The 23,273-nt window shown below is 39.4% G+C and overlaps 1 long non-coding RNA gene across 1 annotated transcript in view; it reads right to left on the bottom strand.

The window, feature by feature from the left end:
• Window positions 1-18,008: 18,008 nt before the first annotated feature.
• Window positions 18,009-23,273, bottom strand: part of LOC149874836 (uncharacterized) — a 50,095-nt gene continuing 44,830 nt past the window's right edge. The window contains exon 3 of the long non-coding RNA XR_016439970.1: window positions 18,009-18,339. This is a non-coding gene — a long non-coding RNA (uncharacterized LOC149874836). The remainder of the gene's footprint in view (window positions 18,340-23,273) is intronic.

Raw genomic sequence — 23,273 nt, 5'->3', positions numbered from 1 at the left:
ACATAACTTGTAACATAACTTTCAGCCCAAATAATCTCACTAATTTTGGCTACTTCTGGAATTTATCATTGAGAATTTATGAATCCACAATCTAACTTTTCACCACAGAAATCTACTACCATGTTTTATATTTGTAATTATATTAATAACAGCCTAAATGCATGATAGTCAGAAAAAGGCAGTTAAATCTTCTCTCTTGGGATCAACACTTGAGAGCAGTATGGGGTGTCTCTGGAAATCACACTCATATTGGAAATCAAAGATTCTGAGCACAACAAAAGTAAAGAAAATATCATAAATGTTTTTTAGTAAAGCTGCTTCAGTTGACTATGGCCATGTGTAGACGAAATGAGGGGCATGTGTGCATGACAATTTAACGCGGGTTAAATGCCTTTGCACTGCTTTAATTGTGTTGGTGTTTCATGAGTCAGCAGTGTATTGTGCACTAATTCCAGCTGCTGTAGCAAATTCAGTGGCATAATGCACCTTAAACGACTTGGGGCACAGCAAACTAAAACTTTGAAGAGTTTGAATTTGCTGCCCTACAGCCATGGAGCAAAGCACCAGGCTCCATGCAGCTCACGGGCTCTGCAGAAAACCTGTGTGGCAGCCTGGAGCAGCCTAGGAAAGCAAGCTATGCCCAAGAAAAAAAAAGTGGGATTCTTTTTATTATTTTTTTTTCTTCCTGGAGCCCATCTGCCTGCCTGAGTTGTGCAGGGGCCTGGTGCTTCCTTCTGTGGCTGTGGTGCCCCCAGGGACGGCTGGAGCTGTGTGCATGTGGGTAGGTGCTGCCTGGGGGAAGCCTGCTGCTGCTGCAGAGGGAAGCACCAGCTTCCCCACCCCAGGGACTGTTCAGCCTCCAGCAGCTCACCCTCCCTGCCCCTTACCTCGCCACTGCCAGAGAGGCAGGTAAGTGCATAGGTGTGTGCATGATATTGGGGTTTACTTGCTCCTAAATTGAAGTGGCATTTTTAAAAACCCACGGCTTCAATTTAGAGCCCTTGTTTTGTCTACATATGCCCAATGCCATTAAAATGTTATATACTGCCATACAGGTGCCATGTTTAAAAAAATGAGAAAAAGTTATCTAGAAATGAAATGTATGGAACAGTAAACTATTCCCTGAAAATTAGTGTGACTGGAAAGACTGACAGGCTGAAAGTTGTTTGTAAATTATCATGCATGGTTATCATGAAATTTCCACTAGGTATACCATTCTCTTTTTTCAAACAAATTTCTTCCCCTCTATGTCTTTCAGCATTGGGCATTGTTTCTGCATTTTTAAATATTGAATTAAAGCCTAACCTAAGCTCTAGGGAACAGATGCTAGTAGGTATCCCTCTCCAAAGTACTTTCCATCACCTGCTTCCAGATAACTAAGACCAGCATGTGCTCACGCTTTCAAAAAACAAAAGAGAAGAAATTCAAATTATCTTTTTAGCTTTGTTTTAATGAAGGGACAGATTCATATCTTATTCATTATTTTGAGTATATGTGACATGAAGTGGTTGTGGGAAAGTTGCTTTTCATAGTTTGGTGCTAGTAAATATTAACATATCAAGTAACACATTCTCCTGGGTTGAAAATATACTATTATTTAAAAGCTAACGTTCATCTGATTTAATCATTGCATCTGTACCCAATTTGTTGAATTGTTCTGTTATTAAGAAAGGCAGAACAACATATAATGACAATGAGATTTAAGAAGGAAAGGAAGAAGTAGAATTTTGAATGCACTTAAATCCCTGCATTTTTAAAGAGAAATTAAGAGAATTCAATTCTTGCCTTGGACAACTCCTCTGGGCAAGAGTCTAAAGCCAATATGGATATATAGGCCTAATTTCAAAAAAGCACCTAGGTGCTTAAAATGGAATTGAAGTCAAATTTAGACACAAATCTAAGAATGTAATCTGGCAAAAAATGCCAAACAGCTGCCTATTTAAGACTCTACCTCCCTCAGGACAACACTATCAAGCACTGCAGGTAATTATGTTTTAGCTTATGCAACTCAGGTAGTGTGACCTCCTTAGAAAAGCTCTGGATGCAAGCCAATAAGTTTTCCTAAGGAAGATTAATTGATATATAATCATATTAAGGTACTATAATGTACTACTTACGTAAGATAGCATGTGCAGAAAAACTAAGGAGTGCTTCATCATGATGCTCCCTTATGGTGTCGAGCCAGCATAGGCTAGCTTTGTGGGTCCTTAAGCACTCAAATTAGCATCAGCAAACTTCTCTGCATGCTTATACTTCTACTACTGTGTATTTCTGAAGGTGTTATCATCTTATCATTGATGGAAAGCTCAGGAGACATTTTATACCCAATCCCATTCGGTTTCACAAACTAGGTATCCCTAGGCACATCTACATATGCATATACTCTGCCTACATTTAGTCTGGTGTCAGCTACTCTGGTGTAAGCATTTACAGGCAGGTGTCTGTGAGGATTAGGGGGAAGTTTCCTGCAGCCCTGCAATGGATCCCTGTCACCACTGGGGAAAGATCCAGTGTCCAGTTGCAGCTGCCAGCAGGACAACATTCTTCAAAAGCCAGCCCCATTCTCTGCTCTCTGGCCAGCCCCTTCCCTGTCCAGAAGCAGCATGCCCAGAGCAGTTTGGCAGCGGGGAACTCCTGGTTCTGGCTCCCCATTCAGGGGTAGGGGACTTGGAAAGAGCTGCAGAAGTGCAGGTTCCAGCCCCCTGCCCCTATCTGCTGGTTGGGCAGCTAGCAACTAGCTCATTGCAGATTTGGCTCCCAGTCAGGTGCCTACATGAGCATGACTGCACTGTTACCAATCTCAACTTAATCTGTTACTTGCATTTGCAGGTAGCAAATTTACTCAGGATTAGGGAGGTTTGCTGTGTAGTAAGCATATGCACATGTAGACACACATACTTACTTCCCAGTTAACTATGCTAATGAGAAGTTAAGCAGCTCAAGTACCCAAAATTGAGGAGACACACTCATTTCATTTAGGTGGAACATTTACTTAGCAAGTGGCAGATAAAGACCTAAGCCCCTTCATTACCCTGAGGAGCTTCAAGCTGATATTTTACCAGCTCTCATGAGAGTCCTGACAACCAGATTATAGGCTAGTCTGGGTGAAGACACTCTTCAGGCTACCTATTAAAGGTGTCCTATAGTGCAAAATGTAGACAAAATTCATAGTTCTAGAAAGAGTAAACTCTACTTTATGCTACCTACACTTTTAACATTTTTTGTCCAATTTCTTTTTAATACACAACTGGCATGAGCTGTGCTGGGAGTAGGGATGATTCGTGCTATTGTTTCCTGATGTGTGGCATGGTTTTAACATTAAATGTGGAGATTTTAGGAGATACTTTGAACTGTGCTCAGTTAATACCAGTTTGTGTCCTGCTGCTCAGACTAAGGTACTTTTGCGTACTACTGGAAACCTACATTTAGATGCTGATGGATCTGTGCAGTACAAAAAGTACATGTTAAATTAAATACAGTGACTAGTGAGTTTGTGGGTGCTAGAGAGGATGTATTTTGTGTTTTCTTTAACAGCCTAAAGAGATAAATTCTTCATATGTTCCATTTAAGCAAATCCCAATCTGGATCTGGCCCTAAATCCATCACACTGTACCAATATATGTGATAGCTAAAATTTCAAGCAAAGGACTAAACATTGATTATTCTGTTTAATGTGAATGGCCCTGCAGTTACTTTTCTGGAAATGTTTTGAGAGGTCAATGGAACTTTTTCATCAAATGGAGACAGTATTTTTTTTTTCCTTTTTTTTTTTTTTACTTTCAGGAACAAACTTCTCTATTCTGGGAAGCGAATAAGCGCTTATATATCTGTTCTTCAACTTTCTATCTATCTTCCTACCATTTTATGGATCTCTCTGAATTATCTGAGTATCTCCTAAAATTATATTGTATACCTGTAATAATCTCAATTTCTTTTCCTTCTAGTCCTGAGAAACCACACCGCCATTTATTCTGACTGTCTGTATTTGGTTTATTTATTTGTTGTTTGTTTGGGGGTTTTTTTTAAATATGGTGGTGCCATAGAATGCAAATTAATAAAGTTAGATGTTAGTTGTTCAAGTTCTATTTGAGTCACTGATTTACATGACTAAAATACATACATTTCAGTTTAGTGTTAAATCTCTTGACAGGTACACTTTCATTCACACATATTCTATGGCTCAGGAATTAAGCCTGTATACACTGAAAACACTATTTCTAAAAACATCCAGCATACTGTAGACCTAGCAATTATCAGCTATGAATGTCCAGCATTGAACTCTTCACTTGATTTTCAATTTTTTTTAGCACCTTGGAATAAAAAATCCCTCTCCTAGTATGACTTTTTTTTTTACTCCTGCTGTTACTCTTGCTTGAAAAGAAACAAAAATATATTACCTTCTGTCACATAAAATTCAGGAAGCAAATGGTAGTTCTCTCTCTTTCTCTCTCTCATACACATACATACACAAATCAAACTATCTGGATGCATCTACATGTGAAATTAATTCAAAACAATAAACTCTGGTGCTTATGCCACCAAAGTTTATTGCTCCTGGGCATGCTGTTTGAATGGGCACCCAGAACCACAGCACATTGAGCCAGGCTGAAGCAGCCCCAGTCTGCAGGGGATCTATGGGTTCAGATTGCCAGCCCAGAGCTGCTCTTGCTAGACTCAATGTGCTGCAGAGGGGTTGGCTGGGGCACAAGGGTGCTTCAGTGTGGGACTAGCCAGCAGGCAGCCCCCACACTGAAGCACCCTTGTGCCTGGGCCACTCATATCAGCATCTGCAATGGTGGTGCTGTGGAGTAAAAAAACTCCACAGGAGGATAGTACTTGTATCTACAATACTATCCTTTGCAGAGTAAATTAATTTACTCCTGCCTAATAGTACTGCATGTGTAGATGTGAAGCATTTACTGTGAATCTAATTAGTCTATTCTGCAGTAAACTACTTATGTAGATGCACACTTTGAGAATTTGAATATTGGCCTCTTAGGTTTCCTATACACATGCTCCAGGGTGGGGAGGGGGTGTTTAGAGTGTTCCAGGAGAACTGCTCTGATAAAAACACTACAGTGTCATGTATCTTAAGCCCCTAAATCTCATTTGACCAGCTTTAGTTAAAGTGCCACAGTGGCCATTTTTAAACCCATAAGGACTTATACACAAGATGCTGTGGCAATGCTAAACCAGTTTAATTAGAATGTGTCATAGGCACCCTCAAGTGACAAGAGTAGTAATCAGGTAAAGTCCTAGGTGTATTTAATAAATCATGAACTTATAAGATCTCGGTGGAATTACTTATGCTTAAAGAAGTGAAGCAACATGTACATATGTGTTTAAGGATATGTGTTTGTGTATTCCCATGATAGAAATTTATATAATTTTGGTTCTGTAACAAGATACGGTAAGAACTAAAAGAATTTATCCCTACACAGAAAAAAATGTCTAACATGTTCATCACTATTCTGTTATCAAGTCTGTCTCCTTTTGTAGAAGGGAACTTGAAAGCATGAAAAAGGAGGTGAGATCAGATCCCTAAATTGATGTTACCAGAGCGCTATGTAACCTATGCATATTTTGAGGGATTTGTAAGGACAAGGAACATGAAAATGTGACCTATAGATAGGCAGCTAGTAATTTATATAATGCTAATAGACTTGGCATCTTGATGGTTCCTCAGTCTGGAAGTATAATGTTGTAGGCAGTGTTCAAACCTAGGTAATATTATTATGTGCTAAGTGGATCAGTTAAAGTGGTTGTACTGAAGAACAATTTCAGATTTCTTGACTTGAGTATATTTAAAATTCATCCTTAACACTACAACACAAAATGGATTTCATGTATATTACTTATTTCCTTAAAATTAGAAAAGAGAAAAAAGTAAATGGAATATGAATATGGGAACCTCTGTCCTGCTGTGTTAAATGATTGGTATCTAAACTTAACAAGATTAACTTTTAATTGTTCAGATGAAAATTCTTCTCAGAGTATGTTAATATTCCTAGAGGCTCTTTTAGATGAATTATACAGTTCCTTATGGTTTTCTTGATTTAGCCAATATTTACAAGACTGTTTCTTTATTAAGTGTACTTTAATTAATTGTTTTCAAAATAATTTCTCTAAGTTTTGAAACAAAACACAAAATCCATATGAAATGCAAATCAATGACACTGTAATTGTGCCAAATATTACAATGTATTTAGTATTTGACCAAAACATCTTTTTTCATTTTCGTTAATAACTTTGAGAAGCTAAAAATCTTATACATATTGTAGACTCCAAATTCAGTATTGTATGTGCTAAGATCTAAAATGTATGTTACAAAAAATCCAGTATTTAACCACTGAAATATATGATATCATATTAAATTTCCTTTTATTATTTTAAGAAGTGCAGTCATAAGAATTGCAACCAATCTGAATGACATATTTCAATATAACTTGTTTTTCAATTGTTTTTAACATGGGTAATAATTATACTAATAATACTAGTAATACAGACCTTTTTGATTATTCCTTTCATTATAAAGTGAAGGCTGTTTGTTCTCTCCATCCAAGTAAAATAGAGGGTTACTGAACTCACCATGATCCCATAATGCTTTGCTTCTCCTCCCCCGTCTCCCTCTCCTACTCAGAGGCTATTCTGTGTTCTTCTGGTGCTTAGAACATAGCTGCTTAGGAGAAAAACTTACAGAGCTACCCACTGAAACTGCTGGTTGTCAAGGTACCAGAGCTGATGAGCCACGCTCACAGTCTTGGTCACAGTGGTGAGGCCGGGTGGTGGCCATTGGAACGAACAGGCGGGAGTCTTGGCGGTGGAGTACGAGCTGTACAGGACACACGTATAAGTTGAAACAAGGATGATTTATTTACTCACGCTTGGCAGCGGAGGCCCAGATGATTTCTTCAGTTACAGTTTTTTAAACACAAACCAACAATGAAGGGGATCTGTCGGCTCACAAGGTTCACCAGCAGACCCTTGCTATCTAACCCCGGAGGGCTAGGGGCGGCTGCCTGCTGGCTAGTCCCAGAGCTGGTCGACAGCTTATATAGGGGTGAACAAATAACAACACAAGAACTGTAACGCGATGAAACAAAGCGATGTCAGAGTTGAGAGTGTGACACCAGTCCAAAGGACAATCCGTAATCAAGGAGAATGAAGAAGACGAAGCCGAGGTCAGTCGAAAGCCAGGTAAGTAGAACGATGTCGAAGTCAGAGTGCCGAAGGGATGATCAGAATCAAAGTCCAAGTCCGGGCCGAAACAATTCAATAACCGAAGGTATCAACATGAGGGAAATGAAATCAAAGGGGGTTATCACAGTGCAAAGCTATGAGAAGAGACGGGGTTTTTAATCCCAACCTCGTTCTCCCACAGTCCCTGCTAAGAGCAGCCTCTGCTGGGAGATCGAGTAGCTCTCCTTCACAAACCTCACACTAACGACACCTCCAACTCCTATAATGCCCAACAACCCACACCAACTCCTAACGCCCACACCACCACACCAACACCACACCGAGGTGGGGGGCTCACTGGCTTTTATAGCAACCCCTTGGCCAATCAGGGTGCTTTTCCAAAAGAACCTTCTAGTTAGATTAGGTCATGCTCTTGCTGACTGAGCATGCTTCTGGTTATGTTCTGTGTTGTAATTGAGCATGCACAGGGCTGCCTAAGTAGGTCAGTGCTGATTGACAGCTCCTGAGGTCGTCCAGGGGACACGTGCTGGGCACACTGTGGAAATTTCCATTCAGGAGCCGTTCTGCACGTACCAGCTTCAATTCTCCCTTATTCTTTCTTATTCTTTCTGCATTGGCAGCATCAGTTCAAGATTTTGTTGTCACACTGGTATACACCCATACTCTTGTAACATTACTCACAACCACAGGTTGCAGACACCCATACACTTGTTTTTTGCCATGTCCAAGGCTCAAAGACCCAAAGCCTTTGAAAGACTACCAACTCCAAAGGGTAGTTAAAAGCAGCCTTTGTAAGTCAGTGGCCTTGGCAGGATGTGTGGTCGTCTCCAGGGTTAGTTGAGCAGAGTGCTTACAGAGTCTATTGTAATCTGCTGCATTGAAGGTTGACAGTGAATTTCAGCCACAGATCAAGGGGTCACCTTCATTCTTATATTGCCAATTAAAATGACATAATGGAGGAGAGCAAGGGAGGTGTAATTGCGTTCTTTCAGGAGGGTGATGACAGCTATAGACACCTCTCTGAAAACTTTGTTCAGGCCATGAGAGGAGGATTGTTGTTCTGCTTTTTATTTCAATTAATAAGTCATTCAGTTAGGCTAAGTACAGACAGTCAAAAAGCCCAAGGCAGAATCGATTTAATCTTCACAGGCTAGTCTGAGCTGCATAGAATGAACTGACAAGCAAGTAAACAGACATTCTCTTTTGATTCCAGAAATGCAGCCACATGCCTACAGTGGGCCATGCCAGAAGCCAGGTACCACTAGAAAATGCCTCCCTGCTTGGCTGAAGCAGACAGCTTGGGCCAAGGCTAGCCCACACATCCTGTGAGGGGGGATTGCAGGGGAGGTGCAAAGCATCCTGGGATACTGGATTGTAAGTTAACTTGAATCTGGAGGGTTCTGGGACAGTTTGATAAACTAATTTAATTTAAATAAGTTAAGTCTGATATTACATCCAAGTTTATCTTAAACCTCTTTTGAGCATTTTGAAAATGGTTTGTGTGCAATGAACTTTTGTTGTGTTACAGGTTGAACTGGTTTCTGATCACTTATTTCTTTCCCTAGGTTTAGAGGGACAACTCTTATAACTGGAACATCAACACTGAGATCTACACACTGTTATGGAAAAATGGGGTTGAGAGAAAAGTTGGTGGTGTTGCTTTGTATATGAAAAATGAATATGCTTGTTCTCTAGCTCAGGAGGAGGAAGGAAGCAGAGAAGAATGTACTTAGATAAAGATAAAAGGTGAAAAATATAGCACAGATATAATAGTGGGGATTTATTGTGGAGCAGGAAGTCAGAAAGAAGAGTTGGATGACACAGTCTTTAAGGAAGTCAAAAAATTGTCCAAAAATTATTATATGGTAATTATGGGAGACTTCAGTTTTATGGATATTTTCTCAAAGAATCAAGCAGCCAAACATAAAATGTCAAAGAAGTTCCTAACTTGTATGGAAGACAATTACCTGCAACAAGAGGATCTTGGATCTTGTCCTGAGGCAAAGAACTAATGAAGTATGTGAAGGTGATGGGAAACTTGGGAGAAAATGATCTTAATATGTTAAAATGTATTATCTTGATACTGGGAAAACATGAGAACAGCAGATCTAAGAAACAATTTCAAAAGGGCAGATTTCAATCAACTTACGTCATGATGCTTTGAGAGGACAGACTGATAAGGCACACAGGAGGGCTGGAAGATTTTAAAGGCATGGTGTTGAAAGCCCAACAAGAAAAAGTTCTGACATGAGGAAAGCACAAGAAGAATGGAAAGAGACCAATGTAGCTACCAGAGGTGCTTCTAGAAAGCCTCAAATGCAAAAAGGAAACTATACTGGCAATAGAAAAAGGGGCAAGTCATCCAGAAAGGATACCAGAAAATGAGAAGAACTTGCAGAGGCAAAATCAGAAAGGCAAAAGTAAAAAATGAACTTCACTTGGTGAGGCAAATTAAGGACAACAAGAAAAAGTTCTGTAAGTGTTGATCATTACAAAAACACCAAAGAAGCCGTGAAACCACTATTGAATAACCAGCAGAAACTCTTAAGAGACTATGTAAGAAGGTGGAGCTTCTCAAGCTCCCCCCTCATCCCCCAATTAGGATGAAACCAGGGAGCTAACAAGGATTATTTGGAGAAGGAAGGGAACAAACTGAGGAATAAGATAACAAAAGGAACAGCCAGAGAGTTTTAAAGGGATGTGAAATAATTCAAACTGGCAAGATCTTATAAAACTTATCCCACAGTACTGACGTCATTAACAGAGGAGGTTTTAGAGCCCTTGAAATTAATATTTTAAAAGTCATGGGAGATGGCTGGGATACCAGAAGACTGTATAAGTACCCGTCCCCTCCCCTCTGCCTTTAAGAAAGTCAAAAAAGGAGAACCCATAGAATTATATAAAAGTTAGCTGCACCTTAATATCTAGGAAGTTACTGGAACATATCATAAGGAAGTCCAAGCAAGCATCTGAAGAAGGATAAGCTGATTATCACCAGCGAGCATTTGATTTACTATGGACTAGTAATGCCCAACAAACTTGATCTTTTTCTTTGACAAGATAATGAATTGGGTGGAACAAGGGAATGATGTAAACATAGTGTATCTGGATTTCAGCAATACCTTTGACAAAGTCCCATGTGACCTTCTCATAAACAAATTGGAGAAATGTGGAATAGTCAGAACTACTATAAATTGGCTCAACAGCTGGCTTAACAGCCACAAGCAAAGGGTAATTATATATAGATCCAGGTCAGAATAGCAGGAGTTTTTAAGTGGAATCCCAAAGGGCTCTGTCCTGTGTCCAGTGCTGTTCAACATGTTTATTAATTATTTGGATGCTGGAATTGCTTGCTTCTTGAGTAAATTTGCAGATGAAATGAAATTAGGAAGGACTGATAATGTGTTGGAGGACAGTAGAACAGTTCAGAAAGATCTTGACAGATCCTTTATTCTGTTGGGACTAAAACTTGGAAGCTCCTGGCTAGAAGGTCTTGTCCACCTACTTCAGATAAAAGCTGGTAGTGGTTGGTACGTTTCTAATACAATGTGGCAGCAATGTGGCCACTGCCAAACCTTCACTGTAGTGTCTGGAAGGTGCATTTGCTATGTCGAGTACTTCAGAGTTAATTTGATGGAGGGTGATTGGTGGAAGTTGTTTTGGTGAAATTTCTCTAGAGATTTCTTCCCAAGTGTCCTGGTCTAAAGTATACCTGGAAGATGGGGTGGAAGCTGTGGAGGAAACTAACTTCAAGGTCTGTCATAAATATGTTGGCATACTGGGAGGCCATACATGGGCCTTGGGAAGTGTCGTTCATTTTGTGGGTATAGGGAGTTCCCAAACTTGAAATAGTCATGTGTGAGGACAGAATTGCTTAATGAAAATAAAAGAAGTTTCCCTTTCAGGGAAAAATTGCTGAAAGCTTATCAATGAAGGCCAGTTTCTGTAAGAAATCTGTGGTGTCTTTAACATAATGCTGGCAGGTCCATTGATGTGTTAGAACAGGATAGAATCAACACAGACAGAAACTCCCTTTGTGATAGGGCCAGTTGCAATGATGCCAATTCAATGGAGCATTTTAGGTTGACAGGTTTATGGATCTTGGGTAATAAGCAGGGTTATTACCACTTTTTATGATCACTTTTTTAAAACCAAAAATTGAGGATATTTTTTAGAGAGAAAACCAGAATTTCTGCTAATAAGTAAGATTTGCTTGGCTTAGATTCCTGGGAGGTGGAAGCAGTAATCCTCTCCTGTGTTTTCAGAGGTAGCTTCACGAGGAGTTTACTTAGTTCATTGTGTCATGGAGCCTTCTGTCAGGAGTTGGTTAAACTCTGTACTAAAAAGTTGCCTCTCAGCTTCTTGTATGTACACTACTTCTTCCATGATAACAGCCCCTCCACCCCCACCACCCCCGGCTCTCCTCCCACCACCCCTTTTCAGCCTATTCTATGATAAGGTTGTTTCTCTGTTCTGCAAGACTGATGCTCATTGGGATGACCATGCTGACCTTGCCAGGAGAGAAATCTCTCAGGTGTGTGAGGCAGTGGTCTTCTAGGAATGGTATAATACTAAGGCCTCCACCATCAGAGCTGAGGATGTAATTAGGCAGACTGTGGATCCCCATAGTCTGATGGAGAATCTCCAAATGGAGAAGGACACACAGAAAACTGTTGTGGTCATAAATTGGCAGATAGGATTCTAACTGTAATCAGTTTCATACTCCCTAAATCAGGTTAGTCACAAGAAGCTATGAAGGAGATGCCAGATTCCATATGTCAATTTCCATACACTCCTAGATTAAAGCAATGAATTAATTTAGTAGATTTCAAGGAAGGTGGCCCTGGTCATTCTGAATATTGCTACCATTGTTCATTGTCCCAGGACCTCAAGAATATAAACCTCCTGCCAATTGATCTTTATATTTCTGACTCATAAGCAGAAATACATGCTTGGCACCTGATGTCAAATACGGCCATCCTCCTTCCTCAGGCACTTTTTGATATGCAGAACAAGTAGCACAGATTGATGGAATGCCTGTCAAGTGCCAGCATCTTGGAACCTTGAGCATCAATGGTGCAGCACATCACCTGACGGATGCGTTCAAAGGGCATGAAAAGCATGCCCAGGTAGGTGAAGACTCTTCACTGTGAGCTGAAAAGCAGAAAACATATCATAGTACATCTCCATGACAGACTGTAGAGAAAGAAGATGCTAGAACTCCATCCTCTTCTCATGCTGGAAATGCACTAGACATGAACCTGACAGCCCCTCCTGAGGTGAAACTGATTGTTTCTGCAGTTGCAAATACTTCCAGGTAAATTTCTGCTCCTTCTACTCAGCTTTCCTGAGAACCTCTAGAGATTATTTCCAAGAATTAGGGTGGGATTCCTGCTCACCTGCCCCATAGCAGTGGAGTGGTACAACAACACTGACTCCGGCACATTTTGAAGTACTTTGTAGAGTACTGATACGCTTCTAATAAGAAGCACTTCACATTAAGAGGGAATTTGGAGAAAGGTATATGTACATCTAACCATAAAATTAATCCATCACTATGGTTCATATACAATTATGCACAAAACAAAACTTCATGTTTTGCTTTCAAGAGTTAGAAAAAAATTATATGGACAAAAAAGTATGTCATCCCACTGATTAAACTGGTCTCTGAATAATCATTTAGAGTCCACAGACGCCTGTTATTTTTTAACAGTGTAGGCCATTCTAGGCAGCTTGCCAGGTTCTCACACTTCTCTTCCCTAAAGGTAATCTATGAGACAATTGGCACTGCTCAAATGTCTGTTTCCTCTGGACAAAGCTGTTTCCTGGGGGACTTTTCAATCATAAAACATTCACAGTAAAAATGTGTACCTTGCCTTCTACAGTCCAAATATAATTTAATCTCTACTTAATATATTTGTTAAGAATCTTCCTTCTCTTCATGAATGTAAAGCAAGTGCTTTGGTGAAAAAGAATAGGTATTGGGCTGAAAGTGCATTTTAAAATGAGATTTCAGGGTTGCATATAATGATATAGATGTTGTGAAATTTTTAATGTGTAGTTTTCAGTAACATATGGCATGATCCTGAGATGTCTGGAACTTATAGAAATGAGAAGTTAAGGGCAAATCCTCAACTCTAGAAATTCAGATACCCCATCACTGAAAAATATTGTGCAATATTCTATAATAATGAACCCAAATCACTTCAGCAGCTGTATAATATTTAGGACCATTTATAGCAGGGCATTTTAAAGGGATATTAGAGAATAATGGTGAAAAGTTAAGGGGCAGAGGAATATTATGAAAAGAACACCTTTTGAAAAGAATACTCCCTTTTTAGAGAGCAATCCATTTCTTTAATACACATGAACAATAAAGCTAGCAGACCATCACATCATTTAGCAGTACTGTGGGCTTGCAGCAATGTTACTGCCTCCCACTACCAGGTGGAGCACAGCTAGAAACAGTATGTTTGCTAAATATGAAAATATGTAATGAAAATTTAAGCCTACAGTGTTACAGACTCTCCAGTGCTTAATGTGTAGTATTAATGATGTTAATTGTGAATAGTGTCAAACTCTAATACATTTTACTATAAAAGATCTGCATCTTTCACCTGCTATTGAATGACCTTAGCAACTTAAACACAAGCAACATGTAATGCCTATACTACACACAATATTAAATAAAATCTTTTAAAAATTATTTCCAAATGGAAAACATGCAAAAGAAGATATTCTTTGGAGGGGTAAATACTGGAAAATTAGTTGAGAATGCAGCGAGTGACCAAGAATTTCAATGTTCTTTTTTCTAATTCTGTCCTAATCTTTCATGGATGGACTGCATGGCTTTGTGAAAATAATATAGGCTGTAACGTGTTTCATTTTTTCCAAGGGTGAAGAATAGAGATAATACTTCTGTCTCAGATGCTGGAAAGATGAATTAGTTAATGTCTGTAAAGCATTTTTAAGATGAATAATGTTATGTAAGTGCTAATCATTGCTAGTCTATATGAAGGGACACTGTTAGGGTTGATAGTCTCAGAGGTTGTTGGAATATTTCTATTTTAATAGCTTTTTTCTAAATTCTTTTGGGCACTTAAATGTTGGAACCTTTTAAAAGAAAACCATTGTAAATCCAGTTTTAACAAGAAATCAGCCTAACACACATGAGAAAACCCACAATAACAAGCAACTAGCTGTTTGCAGCAGTAAATGAATACTAGTTGAACCTGTGTTTCACTGTGGAAGATTAATTTGATTTTTAAAAATGTTTTGTCATAATCATCATCATCTTCACTTAGTGGTTTATGCATCATTGTCTGTTCCAACCTCAAAGGCTTTCAGATCATTGTTTTCATATTATTTGTTATCCTCTTATAGACTGTATTTGAATTTTTTGACATGGGTAAGCTACCAACCCTCCACATTACTCCCAACCTGGAGGACCAGACCAGAGCCCCACTAGCCAATGTTTTCACTGTTCCCTGGAGACCTACATGGCTGTTTAACAATGTAGCAAGCATTATTAGATACACTGTAACAGGTATCTAGACAATGTTGAATCTTGAATGAGGCATTTATTGAACAACCCTTCACTGTTATATCACTATGAATTACACATTGGTCAGGAGCAGGCAAAATCCAAGCACTTTCATCCAGCCTGTGGGGGCCCCTCAACAAATTGTGCCCTACCCAGACCTTCTACCTATGAGGGTAGGAGTGAGGCACCCATGTGTATATGCAGCCCCCAAAATGTACCCTATTTCCTGGCTCCCACCCTTGTGGGCAGAAGGGCCCAACCAGCCAGCATGCAGCTTCTGTGCAGGGCTACTGCTGCTGCAGACCCGGGGACCTTCTCACTTCTTGGTCTCCTGCTGGCTCTGGGCAGCTGATTGAAAGCAGCAGGGATGAGGCTACAACTGGGAAGGAGCCCAAAGCATGAGGCTGGGGCTGTTGGTAGCGTGGAGTCCACGCCCAGGGGAACAGGGGGCAGCAGCTTCACACAGTTCAGGTGAGCGGTATGCAGGTATGAGGGAGAGTCAGAGGTGTGGGGACCCCCCATATGCTCTCCATGGCATGTAGCACTGGCAGGTGGTGGTAGCAGCAACAGGTGGTGCCCTCAGGGCACAGGTCAGGAGGGCTATGGCTCTGGACAACGCTGCACATCACAGTGGGGGGTACATTAGGTGTCTTCCCTGCTGAGGCTGTATAGCACCAGAGAGGAACTTCAGGCTCCAGAGCTAGCTGTCTTCCCTGCCTGGGGCTTCCCTCCACTGCAGTGCAGCCAGTGCAGGGAAGGCACATGGCTCCAACACGTGAGGCTTCCCTCCCTACTGTGCTAGTGCAGGGACTGTGCGTGACAGGGAGTGCTGGCAATACAGACAGCTGTGTGGAGGCCGTGCTCCTCACTGCAATGTGCAGTCCTGGCTAGAGCCATGCCTCACTGGGCACCTGAGCCCTGAGCATCCCCCTGCTGCTGCACCATGGGACACCCTCCCAAACTCCTGCACATCCACACCCTGTCCCCATAACCTCCCACATATACACAACCCCCCAACATACGCTATGCCCCCCCACACACAGCCACACCTCCTCACAACCCCCACCCACATCCTACCACAGAGCTTTATTGCTAGTTTCAAGACAACATCTTATCAAGACATCTTATCTAAAGAGTTTAGTCTACTAACATACCTATGAGTTAGGTCAAAAAGCTTACAATTATTAAAAGATAGGAAAAATGAGGCACAAAGAAGCTCTGGGCCAAATAATTTTTAAAACATTTGGGTATCCAATGAGATTTTTTTTTAAATTTAGGAGCATAAACCCTTTTAAAAATCCCACCAGGCACCTTCCTGAATATTTAGTTAGATAAAGAACTGCATGCAAGCACTCATTTCTAAGAGACTTTGTGAAGGTCTTTAACAGCCAGTTCCAAAAGATTTTCACATGTACCTTCCCCTTACCAGGCACAACAAGCAGATGATAACCATTTTGACACAGAAGGGTTATCTCCACTGAAAATATTAAGTAGTTAGGCACACACACAAAAGAGCTAGATGCTACCAAAAGGTGAGCCAGTCATTGGGCATGCCTACATGTGCACCATTACTGCAAAGGAACTTCTGTTCTGAGTACAGGCAGTCCTTGACTTACAGTGTTTCGAGTTACAATGTTTAGCACTTGCAACGTTTATAATTGACATCCTGTTCCAACTTTATGACGTCAGTTTTGACTTTACAATGCTTGATCTGATGGGAAGCCATGCCATCAAGCAAGTTTGCTGCATTGCTCATCTCCCTGGTGAACATCTGTCCAAACTTCTTTGGACACTTTCTTTAAGAAAGCAGACAAGACTTCTGAAAAACTTGCAGTCAAGACTCTTGAGAAGACTTTAGCCAAGAACCCTTCAAAAAGTCTAACCAAGAGCATTTCAAAAAGTCCAGCAAAGTCACCTCAAAGAAGTCCTTCCAAATCAATATGATTAAAATTTACAATATAAATACATTAATGTTGCTATATTACTCATCTATAATTGATCAAGTACAAAATTCTGGGGTATTTTTGGTGAAAATAGGGTATCGGGCCTTGGTTCAGGAACCAATCCCCCACTTATAACATTGTTTCTTGTGAGAAAAATTGGTTCCGAGTTACAAATTTTTACTAAAGATGTGGTTTTCAGGAACCAAATGTGTAATGAGTCCAAGGACTGCCTCTATAGACTAATTTTGTGCACTAAACTTCTATTCTGTTACAGGTTTAGACCAGTTTCTAATCACTTATAACTGGTAAAAGTGTAATGTGTATACCTCGCCCAAAAGAACAAAAAATTGTATAACTGTATTGTTTTGAAATCGTTTAGGCAGTGATTTTTATTACCATTCTCTCTGCTGCTATTATATCTTTAACAAGTCTCTATTCTAGACAAGTAACTGTTGACAAAAAGAAGTCTCTTATATAAGCTTTTAAATATGCTGATTCTTTTGAATTGGGTACTTATTTAAGTACCTAAGTAAAGGTACCTTAAGGACCTTAAGTAAAGGTACTTATAGTGTCAAAGAATAACATTGGATGTACGGCAAAATAGTTTTACTAAAAAAAATCTTTATCAGATATTTTTATGCAGTAGAACCTTTCTTACTTAATCAGTTTATATCAATGATAGATTAATATATGCTTTTTTAAAGAATCCAAGCAACATGCACCTGCTGCTAGTTTAATAACCTTCTCCTTGTCTTGTAAGATCAGTTTGATTTTTTTTCCCTCTTACTTTCATGCCTTCTTCTTTGGGGTTAGTTCTCTGGGAAAGGGAATAATGGAGAAGGTCTTCACGGCTTTTCCAGTCCTGATGAGCATCATTCTGTAGGTCCATGTGCAAAGTGGTGGTCATTCTTTATGCTGGCATATTGTTTTTCTTACATGGCTTGGCTCTATTCATCTACATTTCCCAAGTAGGACCTGTATTGGAGAGCTAATCTGAAAAACGAAGGCTCATGTCAATGGTGGGGTGTTACTGTGTGAAAGGTGTCTGTGTGGGGGCACTTTTTTGTGCATGTTACATGGTGCCCATGAGGAATATGCATGTGAATTTAGTGTTCCTTGCAATTGTCAAGCTGAAGCCCCTTCTGCCACCATTGAAAAAGATAAGTGAAATAATAGAACATTAAAACAGTTAATTGCAAATTATATTTTACTAAGTCTTTTCACAAAGAACACAAACTCACTACCTAAAATCAAATATTTATAACAATCTTTGTTGCATATTTACTTTCTGTACTGAAAGAGTAAGTGAAAAATGAGGTAAAGGAGATTAAACATAAAGTCTACACATGGCCTGAATTCCCAGAATCTCTTTTGCATTAAATTTTCAGAGTCACTTTTGTTTCGGGGCACAAAGCTAGCCACAGCTGCAATGATGGAAGATTGTGTTTCTTCAGTAGGTAGTCAGTACTGCTCAGGTATCACACCGTTGTTCTCCATGTGAAGCTGCCTGGTAAAGCCTCTGGAACTGACCTTTCTTGTCATATCTTTCCTTGGCATCTGGGAGTCCTTTCCTCTGATTCTTCCCTTAGCTCTTTACTTGTTCTTTCAGTGTTTCATATATGGCAGGGTCTTTCTTATTTCCTCTCCACCATTCTGTGTGAATCAACAGAAAAAAACATTTTTTTTTAAACTTCTTTTACCCATTATCTCTAAGTAATTCATCTACAAACATACATTCAAATGTTATTTCTATGCCAATGTGATTCACAAAACTATCTCCCATTTTTATCAGAAAGGGGAGCAAGAACAGGAGAAAAATGTTAGTCTTAAATAGAGTTAATCCTGGTATAAAAATATCAACAGTTAATATGACTATGATCATAAATCAGAATGTCCAAATATTGGCCCTGAGAGTTGATAGTATTTTGACAGCTATAAACATGTGATTCTACATGGCAGTAAATATTTATACCCATGATGCCAAAAAGGCTTCTAAAGCCAAAATTGTGATTGATAATTAATAAATAATATGCGTACATACATATATAGAGATATATAGAGAAATAGATATAAATATATAGATATATATATACACATATATATGTATACACACACACATATATATACATACGTATACACACACACACACACACTGATATATATGCATGAGGATGTAAATACAGATAATGTTATATATACACTGATATACACTAGTTTTCAAAAGAATATATTTATAAAAGAATTTTTCCTACCATTTGCTCTTTTATCTGATGGCATTTTCTCAGGTATATTTAATTTTGTTGCTGTCAGTTATCTCCCTGGAATTATCTCCCTGATGCAGGAAATGTTATTATTTATGTATAAAATGTTATATTTGATTCCTACCTTCCTTTCATTGATCCGTTTGCATATTATAATGACCCTTGAAAAACTGATCTCTTTATTCCTTTAGAACTCTAGATTCTGGTTGCATCTTCTCATATTGGTATGTATTTACTTGATTCATCGTTAATGATAGCCAAAGAACTTTTTCACACACAAAAACATAAAACAGAATTAAATAGCTGACAATGAGACAACTGCAGATGTGTTGGAAGAACAAGTACTTAAAAAACTTTCATGAAGTTATATTGCTGTCTGTGCCAACTTTTTTTGAAAAGTTTCTGATTTTCCTGATTTTCAGTTAGATGAACCAGAAGTTACCTGAATCCATAACCAATCACACAATTAGATAAGAATTCTCAATAATTAGTTTACTGCACCATCAAAATTTGATGCATAAACTGTTCAGTAACTAATATATTCAGGTTTCATTGTGTGCATCTACATGAGACGTTATGTCACTGTAGCAATGTGCAAGGGTGACGTAGCATCAACAGGCACAAACTGATGTCACATATATGTCATTGTAGCAATGCACTCCTTTACTAAAGTGCATTGGTACGGTGATGTAGTGGCTAAAAATAACCATGTGCTGCTGGCATGGTGCAGTATGGGCTGTTACTGAGCCATCATTTAGTCCTCCCTTTTGTGGCGGAATGCCGGGCTAGCGGTTCCGGCAGCGCTTAGGGGAGCCGCGGGCTTTGCAGAGCTGTGCAAGCACATGGCTTGTGGGGCGGGATTGGAGGTAGCTTTATAGCCGCCCTCGAGGTTCACCGAGCTGGCACAAGTAGACGACTTAGAGTAAGTTGTTAACGTTTCTTAATTTATAGGGTGTCCGTTGGTTCACAAGGTTCCAGAGCCAGCCCTTGCTCTCCAACAGTGGAACTAGTCCAAAGCTAGGTGCGGCTGCCAGCTCCGTAGTCCCAGAACTGGTCAACGGCTCATTTAGATGGGATGTTAGTAATAGAAATTATTACAAAGTAGATATAGGATAAAACAAAAAGATTTTATTCACTCACCTGGCCTCACCCTCTTATGAATAAGAGGGGAGGCCGGTTGGAACGAAGTTGCAGTAAATACAAGTATAACGAGCGTAGATATGCTGTCTAAGCTACGATGAGAGGCAGTCGAGGAGTGCAGTCTCCGATGTTTCTTCAGTTACAGTATGCTGGATACAAAGGGGGTCTGTTGGTTCACGGGGTTCCAGAGCCAGCCCTTGTGTTCCAACAGTGGAGCTAGTCCAAAGCTAGGTGCGGCTGCCGGCTCCTTAAGTCCCAGAACTGGTCAACGGCTCATGAATGGGAAATACAAAGCAATACTGTAACACGGTGAATCGTTGTCAGTTGTTGGATTTTTGAGGCCTTTGTCTTCGCTGGGGTACGCCCAGACGGAGAAGCTGAGAATCGGTCTATAGGGTGATCGGGTTTATAGAGTTTTCCGGTTGTTGTCTCTGCTGTTTTCTGTTTCTTTGCCTCTTTATAGATGTTGGTTGGACTGCCTCTGTGACGCTAACTATGATATAAGATGAGCATACAGGGATAGGATAGTTTCTTTTACATAGTAATTGCTAGGCAGACTTTTTACATAAGTTTCATTTCTGCAAAAATAACACTTCTAGATAAGAAATAAAATCTACAAAATGCACATGTGTAGCTTAATGCCAGCAGAGAAAAATACAAAGCACTCATTTAGCTTACTAGTTAAGACTTCACGGTTACATAAATGTGAGAGTGCCGCGCGGCAGTTATACAGAAGAAAAAAAATAAAATGAAACAGTTACACCTTTGGAAGTACTAAATGAGGATGCAGTAACAGCAGTGCTGTAGTGGCATGAGTAGATGTGCCCACAGTGTTCAACTTGGGAAGTTCGCCATGTATCCTTTGGCACCATTGGGACCCCCTTAAACTGTCATGGGGAAAGGATCATCAAGAAGGACATGGGTGTTAGCTTCTTATGTTTGCTGGGATGGCCTGTTTTAAATTGGGAGCTGGGGAGATATACCTGAACAGTCATATGGATTGTCCAGAAGTGAATGAATTAGCATATTTGCCAGCCTTTCTACTAATCACCTACCCAAACTCACTGTGCAGCCTGCCTAGATTTAGCCTGGTAAAAAGTTTTTGAGTATGTATTGAGCCACTATTAACTTAAGGCAGAATTCTGTTTCATCCAGTAGACAACTAAAGTGTAGCTTGAGAAAAACTCTTTGTTCCAAGACTACTTTCCCTGAGCACATAATTGCTCCCATTATAGGAATCGGAAGACATTGGTGCATCTCCAGAGGGCAATCCTACTCCCATATGTTCCTGGAGTGGATAATAGAATCACTCTTAAAGTTGTTCCTCATTGGGTAACTCATAGTTTGTCTCAAGCTGCATTTTAGTTGTCTAAGTGAAATAGAAGTCTTAGCTGATTTTCTTTAGAAACAATTGTAAAAAAGCTGAACGTTATGCCCTTATTTAAGCTCTAATGTGAATGACCTAAACTTTGAAGCAAATGTTCATAAAATAATGGGCCATACAGATCATGGATTTGATTATTCATTTTACTGAATTAAATACTAACGTATTTTATGTTACATTAAATTAAGCATTGAAGTGTTCAAACTTTTTAAAATCTAAGTAGCAGAGAACACAGGTTTGTTAGCTCTTTGATGGCCTTATTGCATTGTCAACAAATGATTGCCTATATTTGCCTTTTTTTCCTTTTTCAAATGAAAATTGGGAAAATATTATTAAAGAAAATCATTATTTGTGGATCAGTTTTCATCCTGTAATATAGCACATTATTCCTTAGTAGCCTCATTAACCTTAATGATACCATTTGTGCAGACACATGTTACTCATTTATGTGCATAAGAAATTCTGAAGAGAGCCCTATGAAATATCCATTTATACAAAAATGTTTCTTTGAAAAGCAATTTTCTTTGAAAAAGACTAATGAGGTTGAGCATATTCAGTGGACACTAAAAAGTGTAGCTTCTACTTGTTAAGTAACAAATATAAACTAATGTGTAGAATGTAGAAATAATATATATTTTTAAATAAAATGTTACATGCAGGTCAAAATGGAGAGGAGGCATACTAATTATATATCACCTAGTGCTCTAGTAAAAGACTGCAGTAAAAATAAGTGACTCTGCTGGTATTCTTATCCCTAACCCAGAATAAGTACTACCATATATTTGAATTGTGCACATGTTGGGAGCAGTTAGCCCAATAAAATAGAAATACTATTTCTTGACAAATATTTCAAACCTCTGCCTCTACCCTTTTCCCCTGCATATTATATAGAGAAGAATAGGAAGAACAGTAGCAAATTGTTGGGAAAGGGTTTTTTTAATTATTTGCAATTACATTTTCATCCAATAACTAAAATCAAAGTTAAATCAAATCAAATCAACATGGAAAATAAGAAGGGGAAGCAAGTGAAAGTTCTTTTAAAATCTCTAATATCCATCAAAGTCCCATTATATTTTCAGCTTTTACCAAATCAAGAAGAGCCAACAAAACTCATCATAAATGTTTGCACATTAATGACACCTACACGTCCCAAACTTGTATTCTGACACATGATAATTAGCATGCATTGGAGCAACCTCGATTAATCAATTAATTATCATGCTCCAGCAGCCTCTGTGTCACTAGTAGTCAGTGTCTATATGCTTCAAAATGGTGGTAGGAGCACTTTAACTAAAGCTTGTTGAATGAGCATTAATTAAAGTGTTCCTGCCACCATTTTGAAGCTCAGGGCACTGAACACACATGATGCTGTGGATGCTTTAATTAGAGGGGCTCTCAGAGCTGGTCTAATTAAAGCAAACTCCCCGGATCACATGTAAAGATGCCCTAAGTTTCTGATGTGCATACAATATATAAAATATCAGTTACGAGTCACAATTCCATTATGACTAGTCCCTCCATTATAGGAATAGGAGATATCTGCATGTCTTCAGAGGGTGATTCACTTACATGGGCAAAGGAGAGAGTGAAATGTCTTATACATGTTTAGGACACATACAGGTGTTACATTTAGAATCATCTAAACTGGCTTAGTTAGACATAAACCCAAAGGCATGCAAACATTCACAGTGCCTAGGTCAGGCTAAAAATAATATGGAATCCCTGGAGACAGGGTGGTGGTGCTTGGGTCCAAAGGCAGGGGCATCCCAGACATCATGTTCCTCCCCAGGCCAACCTGTCCA

The sequence above is a fragment of the Crocodylus siamensis genome, chromosome 1 (assembly GCF_052110815.1).
Source record: "Crocodylus siamensis isolate JL-2025a chromosome 1, ASM5211081v1, whole genome shotgun sequence".
Lineage (NCBI taxonomy): Eukaryota > Metazoa > Chordata > Crocodylia > Crocodylidae > Crocodylus > Crocodylus siamensis.
The sequence above is the reverse complement of the archived record's forward strand: the minus strand, read 5'-3'. Positions and strand labels throughout refer to the sequence as shown.